This window comes from Gouania willdenowi, chromosome 10, assembly GCF_900634775.1.
Source record: "Gouania willdenowi chromosome 10, fGouWil2.1, whole genome shotgun sequence".
NCBI classification, from domain to species: domain Eukaryota; kingdom Metazoa; phylum Chordata; class Actinopteri; order Blenniiformes; family Gobiesocidae; genus Gouania; species Gouania willdenowi.
The window spans coordinates 31,899,849-31,913,343 of NC_041053.1; positions in this window are offsets into that span (position 1 = coordinate 31,899,849).

Sequence of the window (13,495 nt, forward strand, 5' to 3'; positions counted from 1 at the left end):
TCTTGTTTGTGAGTTTTTAATAAATAGTTTTGAGTAAACTTTTTTAAAAGTTTTTTTTTGTGTGTGTGTGTGTCTCAGTTCATCTTGAAAAATATACTTAACATCAGATTAAGAGAAATTACAGCTGAGGTAGGAGAAGAAACACTGAGTCGCAACTGTCAAAAATTCAGATTTATTATGTACTTTATTACAAATGCACCGATTTCTTCTAAATTAAGAAGAACCAAAAATATATTACGTTCTGGTAGTACTTAATGTTTCCTAGGCAGTAATCCTCAAATTAGCTTGATAAGTTTTCAGCTGTCTCTAAATTCCCTCCTGTCAACCTGCGAATAAAGACCTGGACTGGGTGTAAAATTTGACTGTCTAATGGAATCAATGAATATTAAACAGTGCAAACAAATTGAATGTCACGTGAGACTGCCTTTTGTTTAAAGTGATATAATCCAGGGAATTTTTACAGTTTGATAGCAGAGACACATATACTAATTATGATGGCTCTCATAGTAAATATTTAGACACATTTAGAGAACTCTGTGTTTTCTGCACTAACTGATTCCCGTTTACCTAATACCAGGGTTGGGGTCAATAACATTTTTAAATTACAATTACATCTTCAATTGTCCATGTTCAGTTATAACTCAATTACGATTACGTTGACTTCATTTTTTCCAGTTACTATTAAAATTAGAATTGTAATATTCCCCTTAAAGTCAAATGCAATCGCGTTCTCAATTACTAAAGTTCAAATTCAATTACTCACAATTACCAAACCTGAAATAAATAACCCCATAAAACGAATCATTCCTCTGGTGTTAGCTTACTGTTAGCATCTCTTATGATAATGGGTCAGTTTTGAGTCTTGGCCCATGTCTTAAATCAGCTGTAAAATACACTAAAAACTATTATCTATCATCTAATTTGTTTCTCATCACTTGGTTACCTTGTTAGGCTTCCTAATCAATGAAAATATAGGTATTCATATTTTTGTTTTCGGTGAGGTGGGAATTACTATTCCGGGTAATGAAGAAGTTTAACTTTCATGACCAATATATTGAAGCCGTTCAGACCTTGTACACAAGTCCAACAGCAAGGATCAAGGTAAATGGAAGCCTGTATGATAGGATCAAATTAGAACGGAGTGTCGCCAGGGGTGTTCGGTGAGTCCATTTTTATTTGCCATCTTTCTTGAGCCGCTAAGCCAATGATGGAGGGAGATGAACAGAAGATAGCATTATTTGCGGATGATGTTATGATTTACCTGGAAAACCCTAACACTTCTTTACCTGTGCTGATGACGACCCTGAAAGACTTTGGAGAGCTATCAGGGTACAACGTTAACATTCAGCAAACCCAAGTTATTACTTTTAACTACGAGCCTAATCAAAATGTAGTACAAAATCATCATGTGAAGACGGGACAGGACTCTATGAAGTATTTGGGGATCATTTTACCAAAAGAGCTTGAAAAATTAAAATCCTCAAATTGTGATCAGAAACTATCAAAGATAAAAAATTATTTGGACGAATGGAATTTAATACCATACGTCAGTTTGGCGTCAAGTGTAGGGCTGATCAAAATAAATATATTATCCAGGCTACAATACCTTTTCCAAAACATCCCAAGATTTTAAGGAATGGGATAAAATAATTTCTAGATATACTGTATATGGCAAGGGGCAAACCCAAGAATAAAATGTAGAACCCTACAATTACCAAAGTGAGAGGGTGGTTCAGCCATTCCCTGTTTAAAAAGCTATTTCCAAGCCTCACAGTTAAGGGTCCTGTCAAACCTGTGCGACCCAGGGTACTCCGCAAGGTGGAAAGATATTAAGGAGAGATTATTTGAGGGGCTCCCATTACAAACAATAATAGGTAACGAGAAACTGAGGTCCCAGTGGAAACAATATCTAAATCCACGGTTAAGGGGTATCAATTAAAATGTGGTCTAATGTTGTGAGGAAATATAGTTTGGGAAATCAATGTAGGTTCCTCAGGTGGATTGCGTTTGATTCGGATTTTGCTCCCAACAAATTAGAGAGCAGGTTTAAATCATGTGACAATGGTCCAAAGATGCACTGGGAAGTAATCAAAAACTGGTCAGTGATGAGTTTTCAGAACATAAAGGACAAACATGGCCTCAAGAAACAGCACTTTCACAGACATCTGCAGCTGCGGCATTACTTAGGACAAGAAATTCAAAAAGTCAAAAGTCAATCTGGGCACATCATACAGGTTATGATGGATGCATGTAGTTCTAAGGTCGTGCGGAAAGTGATCTCCAGACTTTACAAGGCGATTAAGGATTTAAAAGCAGATAACACAGAGTATGTAAAAGAAAAATGGGAGAGAGAGGCAAATATAGAGGTGTCAGGAGCGGAATGGGAGGAAATAAACAATTACCAGTGGAAAACTACATACGTACTCGTCATTCTGGAGGGAGTATGGCTGGAAAAACACGATAAGGTACTTTGCGACCCCTACGCAGAGAAAAAACGGAGACACCAAATGCTGGCGATCCTGTGGGGAAGCTAAAGCAGACCATTTCCACATATTCTGGGGATGTACTTTGATAAATCAATACTGGACAGACATAGTGGTGATTTATGGATGTCATCAAATTTAAGATTCCAACTAGTTTTAAGATTTTGTATTTAAGGATATGAAAGACTTTGAACTTTAAAAATAAACAGGATGGTAAATTACTGAGGATTATGATGTTGGCCTGTAAAAAAAAGCAATAACCAGGAGATGGCGCTCTGATCAGGTCCCTACTGCTGATGAATGGTTGGATGCTAAAAATGTATAATATGGAGAAATTGACAGCATCACTTAGACTGGAGATGGACAAATTTAATGATATCTGGAAAGGACGACGACTATTTGTTCGACAACATAGACCTGACTTTGTGTAGGACCCACTGAAATGTATGTGTGCTTTTGTCTGTCTGTGTGATGCAGGTTTGAGGATGGTTCTTCACTCTACAATTACACCCTTGGTTCTGAACTACAACTTTTTTTTTTATTATTTTTTTTTTTCTTTCTGGTTTTTTTAAGTCTATTGATTTCCTTTTCTTTTTTTTGTAAGTAATCTTTGAATCCAAGTATGGACATTATAAAGGACATTGAGTTTAGAAGAAATGTGCTTGTATTGTAAGGGAATGTTTGTTGTTGTGCTTTTTTGAAAACACAATAAAACACTAATTAAAAATATACATATAAAGAAAATAATAATAATAATATATATATATATATATATATATATATATATATATATATATATATATATATATATAATATGTGGGACACTAATATTATTTAAACAATAGGTGACAGATATCAGCCTCTGCAGGATGTTCTCTTTTAAATTTCATTGATTTTGTAACCAATTACTATTTAATTTGGACAATTTTTGAGGAATAATTTTAAGAAAATTGCAGAGGTTTATAAAATAAAAATATCATGTGACATAAGCATGGAGAAAACTAAGTTTCATGGAATTTTTGTTTTTGGAAATTACTACAACTGAATGAATATTCTGTCATTTTTACTTTCTCTTGTGGGCCGAATTTGATGCTCTAAAGCGCTAGTTCTGGTCCCCAGGCCTTGACCTTTGACCAATCAGCAACCTTCCATTCATAGCCAAGATCATTGAGAAGGTGGTCTTCAACCAACTGAGTCACTTTTTAACATTCAACAAAATATTTAATACATTTCAGTCAGGCTTTTGTTCTCCTCACAGCACAGATACTGCTCTTATTAAAGTGATCAATGACATAAGGTTGAACAGTGATTCAGGAAAAGTATCTGTTCTCATTCTATTGGATCTCAGAGCTGACACTGTAGATCATACAATTTTGTTGCACAAATTGCAAACATGGGTTGGACTAAATGGAAAAGTAATGCAATGGTTTAAGTCCTACTTGGAGGAGCAAAGGAAACTTTGAATCTGACAGATTACCAATGTCCTGTGGAGTTCCTCAGGGCTCTGTTCTTGGACCTCTTCTGTTTAGCCTTTATATGCTTCCTTTAGGACAAATTTTACAGAACTGTAAGGTTGATTATCAGAGCTACGCAGATGACACACAACTATAACTATCACTGAACCCAGATGACTATGGGGGTGTTGTGTGACTGCTTTGAAAAAGTAAACTACTGGATGAGTGAAAACTTCATTCGACTAAATCATGACAAGATGGATGTGATTGTCTTTGGTAACAAGGAAAAGAGGACTGCTGTCAGCAAGTATCATGAGTCTCGATCTTTAAAAGTTAAAGACCAAGTCAAAAACCTTGATGTTCTGATTGACTCAGATCTTACATTCAGCAGTCAGATCAAATCTGTCACAAAAAAAGCCTTCTACCACCTAAAGAACATCTCCAGAGTGAAAGGTTTAATGACTCAAAAAGATCAGGAGAAACTGGTCCATGCTTTTATCTCCATCAGACTGAACTATTGCAATGTTCTTCTAACAGGAATTCCCCAAAAGAGCATCAAACAGCTACAGCTGGTTCAGAACGCTGCAGCTCAGGTCTTAACCAGAACAAAGAGGTCAGAGCACATTAGTCCAGTTTTAAAGTATTTACACTGGCTCCCAGTCAGCATCAGAATAGACTTTAAAGTTCTGCTGCTGGTGTATAAATCTGTGAATGGGTTTGGCCCAGAACACATCAGTGAGATGTTAGTCGGGTATGAACCCAGCAGGTCTCTCAGATCTATGAACACAGGTCAGATAGTGGAGCCCAGAGTTCACAGTAAACATGGTGATGCTGCTTTTAGTTGTTATGCTGCAAAGAAGTGGAACAAACTGTCAGCAGAGCTGAAGTTAACATCCAATGTGAACATTTTTAAATCAAAGTTAAAGGCACTTTTTTTCTCTACTGTGTATGATTGAGAGGGAGATTTTTGGTCATGTTGTTGATGTAATGTGTTTGTTGATGATTTTGAATGATTTTACTGATGATTTGAAACGTTTTATGTTAACGACTTTAATGTTTGTATAGCTGTTGAATGTTTTGATTTATGCTGTAAAAGAAACATTAGTCTAATGTTGGAGAGAAGTCAACTGACACAAGTTGGTCCCTTGGCCCATTTTACCATTGCTTCGTTCAAGTTTATGTTTATTCACAGTTTTCATTTTATTTTATCTTTTCAAACACTGGCTGACACATGTTGCTCGAGGGAAGACATTTTCACTATATATGGCCACTGAGCATTGTCACGCGGATACCGGTAAGGGACGATAGGTTTTGAAACAGAGAGGGGAGCGTTTTGCAATTCTACATACTGCAGCTTTAAGTAAATATACTTTAATATCAGTGTAATGATTTTCTAGGTTTTCTCATAATCAATTGTGTGTTGCCTGCAAACTCTGATGGTTAGCATCACATGGTTCACACTGATATGATAAGATTAGCTGTCTTTGATCTGTTGCCATCTGTCTTCACAGAGGTTTGGGGGGGGGGGGGTTACTATTGCTTGAGGAAAAATGCCAGACCAACATCCATACAATAGTCACTGTTTTCACATAACACTAAGACTGTAAGGCAAAGCTGCTGGATTGTCTTGGTTAAGTCGGCCAATCACGTCTTGTGCCAGTTGCTTCCAGTGTCAGGGGGAGCCCAGTTTTTCAGATTGTTTACCAGAATTCTGTCTGCTAAAGTAACAGTATAAACTACACAGAAATAACTCTTGTCATCTTTCCCTGGCACTGTTCAATTAAAGATCTGATAAGGTAGAGGTAGAAAAAACCTTACATTAGGATAAATTGATCCAATCAACGTTGTTTGTCCAGTCAGTGGGTAAAAAAAAAAGTTCTAGAACTTTGAAATAGATCTTGACTGTACTTTTATTGTAGGTATCACAACGTAGTCATGCACCTCAGACCTATGCTACATTTTACACTTGTGAGTATCTCTGAAAGCCGTCAGGGCTCCATTTGATAAAAGCTCACATCCTGATAGCAAGTCTAAATGTTTCCAGTTCATGAGGTGCTTGTGATGTTCAGCACTTGGTAATTACCAAAAGTGGGTGAAAGAGGACATCTTAGTGAACTGGACCTGCGCAATTGGTATGTTTGCTTTATTCACACAGAAAGGATCATAATGTAACACACCACAGTACAAACACAGTCCATTAGTGACCTGCTCTATGTGCACAAATATACAGCATTGACTTCCCCTTCAGCTTGATCTGACATTGACCTGATGGAATTGGATGCGTTGGAAACAAGTCCGAAAGGCCGTACTTGTGATTTAAAGAGATTCAATTGTGGGTTCTGTGCAAACCGTTTGATGTTGTTTTTTTTTTTTTTTACACAGTGGCCCAAAGTAAAGGTTGAACTAAAACTGCAGGCCAGCGACATTGATCTGATAGAGGAAATGTTACTTTCTTTTTGCTCAAGCTTTAAAGCTGATATCTGGAGTTTCTGAGAAATTTATGTTCATGTATGATTCTTTTGAAATGCGAAAAAAATACCTAACTAGTCTTTTTCTATGGTCTACTACCAGTGGTCATTCATATACATTAATGTATATAAATCCCTCCTTCGTCCTATAGACCCTTATACAAATGGAAACGATTGCCAAGTGCGCCCAGCCAATGGGCTTCAACTTCCTGTTTTTGAGACTGTTAATCAAAGTCAATGCGGAACTGTGCACGGAAACATGGCCGTGCATCACAAAAGCAAACAGGTAAATACGATTTTGGCTCTTACCTGATTCATAGACATATATCAATGCGACCCAATGCGACATTGTTATGTTCCGCGATGCGCTTGCAGAAAAGTAGAGGCGTGGCTCCTGGTAGATTGGCAGAGGCAGGTGGAGAAAGTGGAGCTATTGAGGGCGGGACATCGAGACGTCCTCTCAGAAAGTCCAGATATCAGCTTTTACATCAAGCCTTCAATATGGGTGTTAGCAGAGAATTTAGTTTCATCATTTTATTCAGTAATTCTATTTCTGCTCCATATGCACTAAATAGAATTCTAAAAAGTGAATTAGAAAAATAATAAGCAAATCCAAAATGGTAAAATGTGGGAAAGCTTGATATGAAACATATTTTAATAACTGTTAACTACATGTGTGTAGAAATGTACATAGAACTGTAACATGGTTCCCCAGCTTTGCGTTACATTATAATTGACAATTTTTATAGAATTTTCATGGCAATTTCAATCACAAAGTCAATTATCTAAACTCAATTACAATTTAATTACAATTACGACAGTAACAGATTTTTAAAATTACAGTTATAATTCCATCATAATGTAAATGTTTTGTGGGAATGTATTCTTATAATTAATAAGGGTGCAAGAAAATATTGATTCAGCGATATATCGCGATATTTCACAGCGCAATTAGTGCATTGATCCAAAAAATGTCCAAATCAATTTTTTTATGATGTTTTTCATCATGTATTTTAATGCACTAACATATGCATAGCATGTAAACACCCAGTCACTAGGTGTCAGTGACATTACAGTTAGTTACCAATTACCTATGCTACATATTACTACATTAGTTATATATTACTTATGCAAGTTTAAAAAAAATGAAATAAATTGTATTTCATACCATTTTGTACTTGTAAAGGTGAAATTTGTCATTTTTGATATCTCGGTATATTGCGATGTATATTGTATTGTTTAGTAACGAGATATATCAGGATATACCGTGTCGTGAAAAGATTCATGGCAATGCACACCCCTAATGGTTAATCAGGTAAAGAAAAAATAAATATCAATACCTAAAGAGTTTATCTCCTCAAACAATTAAAATAATTTATCAAAGATACTCAGAAAGAGAATACATTTTAAGGGAAAGGGTAGGATTGTTGTTGCTAAAGAACGAAAGAACATTGCAAAGTTTACAGTTTGTTACATAATCCCAGGTTAACTTAAACTTTTCTTCTTCTTTTTTTTTTTTTTTGCAATACATTTATTGCTTTATGAGCAATTACATGATAAATTACATGTTGATTCAAGACACTTATTTCATCAATATAATCACAGATCAAACATAGTATCTAGAGAAAAGAACGGAGATCTCATCAAAAGTGACATGGCCTTCTCCACATCTCATCTCTGAAGTTCCTTTTTCTGCTTTCAGAGCAAATCGATGCTTCTTTGGTAAAGGTCACTCAATTAATGGTGACGCGAGCGGCCATTTCTCATTAAGATAATATCACTGCTTTCCCATTTTACCTGGCACGAGCCCCGACTGCGCTGGCATTCAGATCAAACACACCACTCCACCGGTTCCACCAATTAATGGGACAGAAATACCATGAGTGGACTCTGACCGTAGATAGCGTTGGCTAATTAATACTAGTGCCAAAAACCCATTAATTTATTCAGCCCCATGTCTGATAGAGGGAGCTTATATCATCCCACCTTACACATGCTAGGGTAAACCTTAGGAAATCACAGTAATAATGAAGTAAAAACACTTCTATGATCAGGTTACGGGCATAGGCGGAGTTTGAGATTCTTGCCAAGGGGGGTGAAATGGAATGAAATATATAGACAGTCTTGAGCTTTGCACCAATTACAATGTGTGTAACATGTACAATAATGCAAAAAATATTAGTAGTAACATCATTGATAATGTTGACTACAAAAATACGTGTCAACATGCTGTTTAATTTTGTAAATTCATGATAAAATCAGGCCAGCGGCCGCTTTCTGCTTCCTTTTTGCTGCAGTACCATACATGAACTGCTGGGTGTAGTGTTTACATTGTGAAGAAGAACCAACCTGAAAACTTATACTACACACCTGAGGTAGAACTAACATCTGTCACTTGAAACTAATAGGCACTTAAAATATTTGTATATTATGAACATTATATTAAAATTTCAAATTAATTTGGGAAAACTGGGAAAAACTTTGGACCACTAGGGAGGGCAATTCTCCCCCGGCCCCGCAAACTCTGCATGTGGTTATGGGACTCCATATCCCACAATGCAATGCGTGAACGTTTTCCAACAATGTCAATAAATCGAGTGTTTACAGTAATGATCAAAACCAACATTCGAGCGGCAAGTTGAATCTTCGAAATCTTTTTTTTTTTAGCTTTTTATCTGATAATTTTTTTATTTTTATTTTTTTAATTATTGCCATTAGCTTTAACTCAAACATTTTTGGCCCAATACCCCTTTTTCTTATTTCTGTATCCAAGTACCCCATTTGTCCAACTACAACATTTGGCTCAGATGAATGAGCCAAATGTTCCTCAATTGTCTCTGGTCTTTGGAGAGAGCAGACGTGTTTTCATTCACTCCGATAACACGACCTTGGCTACAGCTGGCTACAGCTGGCTACAGCTGGCTACAGCTGAACAGCCTGAAAAATTGGGCCCAAGACTGAAGGAAAATGGTGAAAAAACCGCAGGGAGGCCCTTCAGGACCCAATTCGGGTTTGGAAGAGGTCAAGGAGATGATACGCGAGGGTCTACGAACCTATCTGCCGAGATAAAGTCGAAAAGGAAAGAGAGAAAGATGTCATCATCAAAGGCCTAAAGATAAAACCCAGGAGTTATGCGAGTGACGAAGAAACAAAATCGATTGAACAACAGGCCATTGACTACCTGGAGTCGAAGGACATTGTCCTGAACCCTGACAACATCAACTCCTGCCATCTCCTGCCAAAGAAAAATGATAACAGAGCTGTAAAAATAACCTTCACGAATATGAAATTTAAAGGAGAACTACTGAAGCAAGGAAATAAACTGAAGGGAACGAAGGTGTACATCAATGAAAACCTGACCAAATGCAAGCATTGCATGGAAGGCACGCCAAATAAAAAAAGGAGGAAAAATTGTGAGGACGTGGACAAGAAACTGCAGGATTTATATCACACCACTGGGAGTATAGAACGGAAAACCAATCCTCATCAAAACGATGGAAGACTTGGGAAAATACGAAGGATCCACCTAAACAACAACATTACTGATGGTAATCATGGATATGGACCCGGATCTATATAAACACTGGAAACAAAACTCAGACTGTGATTATTTTACGGAGATTGAATTAAATGTGGAAACCAAGAGTAAAAAAGGTCTGTCATTTATTCATTTCAATTGCTAGGTGGTGGGGTGATTAAGGATTACATTAAATTTAAATTCAAAGTGGTTATTGTCATATGTGCAGTTAGAAACATGTTTTCCTGTACAATGAAATTACTACCTTGCTTATGAACTAAGATATAATAATGTGTTTATACAAGTTAAATCTAACAGTGGAAAATACAACACTGCCAATAGAACTAACAACAGCTGGATTAACCTTGATGTAGAGACAAAACAAGCTGCAAACTTGTGTGTCCAAAAGAGACATTCCCGAGTGGTGACATTATGGATGAAAAGGGAAAAACCTTCCAAACACCTTCGAAAGAGGAACTATTCTTGAACTGAAGGAATGCTAACAACATCTGGCAGGGAACAAGGCCAACATGAACAACGATAGAGAGGAGGAATAAAAACAAGACAACACTGACTACAGATGAGAATACACAAAAAAGGACTGTTCAGAACAACTCAAGAATGTTTGACCAGAGAGACATGTAAACCCATGTAAATTTGCGATGGTAAAACAGGGGACGGGACCCAGATAAGCAAACTGCTTCTCTCTCGGCATGTAAAAAAAAAAAAAGTGAATGTAACCATGTCGGAAATAAACTGAATAAATAAATGAATAAATGAGTGATAAAACACATTTTAAAGAATCCCATTGTAAATAAGTTGAATGAAACTGTATTAAGTGCCTCCTGAATAGATGTATTTTTACACTCTTTATCATTTCTTGTCATCTCCTGCCTGGTGTGAGACCAAGACTGACCTTTAATTGTATTTTCAGTTCATAGTGTAATCAAGATCAATGTCATCATCCTTATTATGATGATCTTATTTTAACTGAAAACAAGCATAGTTCCAGAGAGATTTATTTTGTCTTCTTTTTGAATAAAATGTTTGGTTAAAGTTGTGTTCATTCAGACAAGGTTTTTCAGAAATGTTTTATCTCCCGACATGTTTCGACTGTCAACTGCCAGTCTTCATCTGGGGAGTCCTGCTGATTGCCTTTGATGGTTCCTTTGAAGTTTCACTTCACTTCCATGAAATAGTTTCAGCAAGATTTATTTTGCTACTTTTTGAACAGGGACATTTCCTGAAAAACCTTGTCTGAATAAAAAAAACCTCAACTTAACATAAAAATAGGCATTATAAATCCTCATATTTTGGATGCTTTCATTTGTAAATGTTTTACTTTCTCTCTCTGTCAAGTACCCCCCGGTAGTGCCGTTACGTACTTCTAGGGGTATACATACCCCCATTTGAAAAACACCTTTTCAATTTAAAGAAGTTTCAGTTTTCTTTGTTTTAATTTGGAGTTTAATTTAAATCATTAAAACATCATAAAGGCACTGCTGTATGGGAATAAACAGGTAGAGAAGATGAATTGTAGGACCTTCACCTTTAATGATGTGTGCTGATATCCTCTGGGCATCCACTGCCCTGGTTTGAACTCAGGCCCTTGCTGAGCTACTGAGATGAGACCAATAGGAAATGAGTGAGAGCTAGATGACCCATGCTTCACTTTGTTTTGTGCCCTAAAGCAGCCCTTCTCAAATAGTGGGGCGTGTTTTTTTTCCTTTTTTTTACTGTACTATAATGAAGTGTAATTGCACACAATATAAATTATCTTTGCTCTTGAGATGCGTGTGCTCTGGAGACATTGTACAAGCCTTTTTGCTGGGTACCTGGGGGCGTGTCGAACGGGGTGAAGGCTAATCGGACCGCCCAGCCCCACAGACGCCGGCGCATCCTGAAGCCGTCTACGAGGGGGAGAAGGGGAGACCCGGAGCCGGACCTCACCGTAGGAAGCGGGGCGTCAATTAAATAGGCAGTGGCTATCCGTATGGTTGCTGTATCATTATACCGACGTTCTATCCGTACGCAGTGCCCCTCATTGGTCAGTTTAGGTTACGTGACAGGTCAGTCATTGGCCAGTTTAGGTCACAAAGACTTAACCTAACCCCAAAACCTAAAAAATGTTGCGATAAAGGGTTATAACCTAACCCTAAACCTAGCCCTAAAAATTGTTGCGATATAGAGTTATAACCTAGCTCTAACCCTAAAGCGCTACGTACGTGTACTTCGGTAAACATACCAATAGCACTGGGGGTTGTCCGTACGGCAGCCATACCAATAGACACTTTCAATTAAATACGTTACACCCCAATCACTCTGATAAGACGCTTGAGTTTTTTCAGCAAAAACGTGCCGAATATTGCCAATAATGATCCCGCTTTGTGAATACTACTTCAGTAAACCAGCGAGCACAGTTAGCATCATATGATATAAGGTAGCATTCAAAGTGCTCAGTGTAAAAAAACCCCACACCATAGCAGAGGAGCTGTTGGTCTCTGTTATGCTGGAGGAAGCAACTGACAGCAACACAGACTGTTTATTTATTGCTTATGTACGTTTCAACAAGACAAATTCCTCGTGTTAGGATAAATTTTTTTGTCAATAAGCACAAATAGTTTTATTCATTTTTGTTTTGTAAGTTCAAGAGTGTTATATATTCTGAGTTAATGTCGCTGCTTAATTTGAATTTAGTTTTATCAGTATTACTTATTGAGGTTACTTAATTTTATTTTTCAGTATCAAATGGTTCAAGTCGGCAAAATTACCTGCAGCAGTTGTATATATGTATTAATCCATCATTTATTATTATTATTATTATTATTATTATTATTATTATTATTATTATTATTATTATTGTGTTTCTGGTTTGTTTGATTGTTTGTTTTTTGTTCTTCACACCATCCACCAAGATAAGTTCCTTGTATTGTTGTTAAACTGTATTTGGCAAATAAAACTGATTCTGATTTTGAACATGTTTATAGTTTAAATTTAAAAAAAAAAAATTTCAGGCAAGTTGATGCATCTTGATCATATTTCTTTCTTTTTTTCTCTTTAATGTTAATAAGGATACAATGTTATGTAAAGGTGTACTTATAACAATTTTATAAATAAATTATACTATTTATAGTCGCGGCGGAGAGTGGGGGGATGCAAAGTATGTTCTTCTTCCTAAGCGGGGCGAGACAGAAAATAATTGCAAAGCATTGCCCTAAAGAAAACACAGCAGTTAATCAGACACTTGTCATTCATTCAGGCTCAAAGACACATTCAGCCCACACAGCAACACCAAACACTAATAATCCTCCACCCTTAACACTGTACACTGTCTGCTTTCTAAGATATTGCTCCATGTGCCCGCAGGCCAGTGTTTCTGGAAAAACGCCTCGTCTTTGGCACTCTGGGGAAAAAAAAAAGGACTTCTTTTTTGGAGTGTTTATGCAAACATGAGTTAATGAGGACCGTGGTGCTTTATACTGAGACAAAAACCTGCATGAGCAAGCAGCCCCAGAGCTGTGGCTGCTCAGCCGCTCTCAACGTTAATCACTGAGTGAGCTGCTGTCCTGCTGA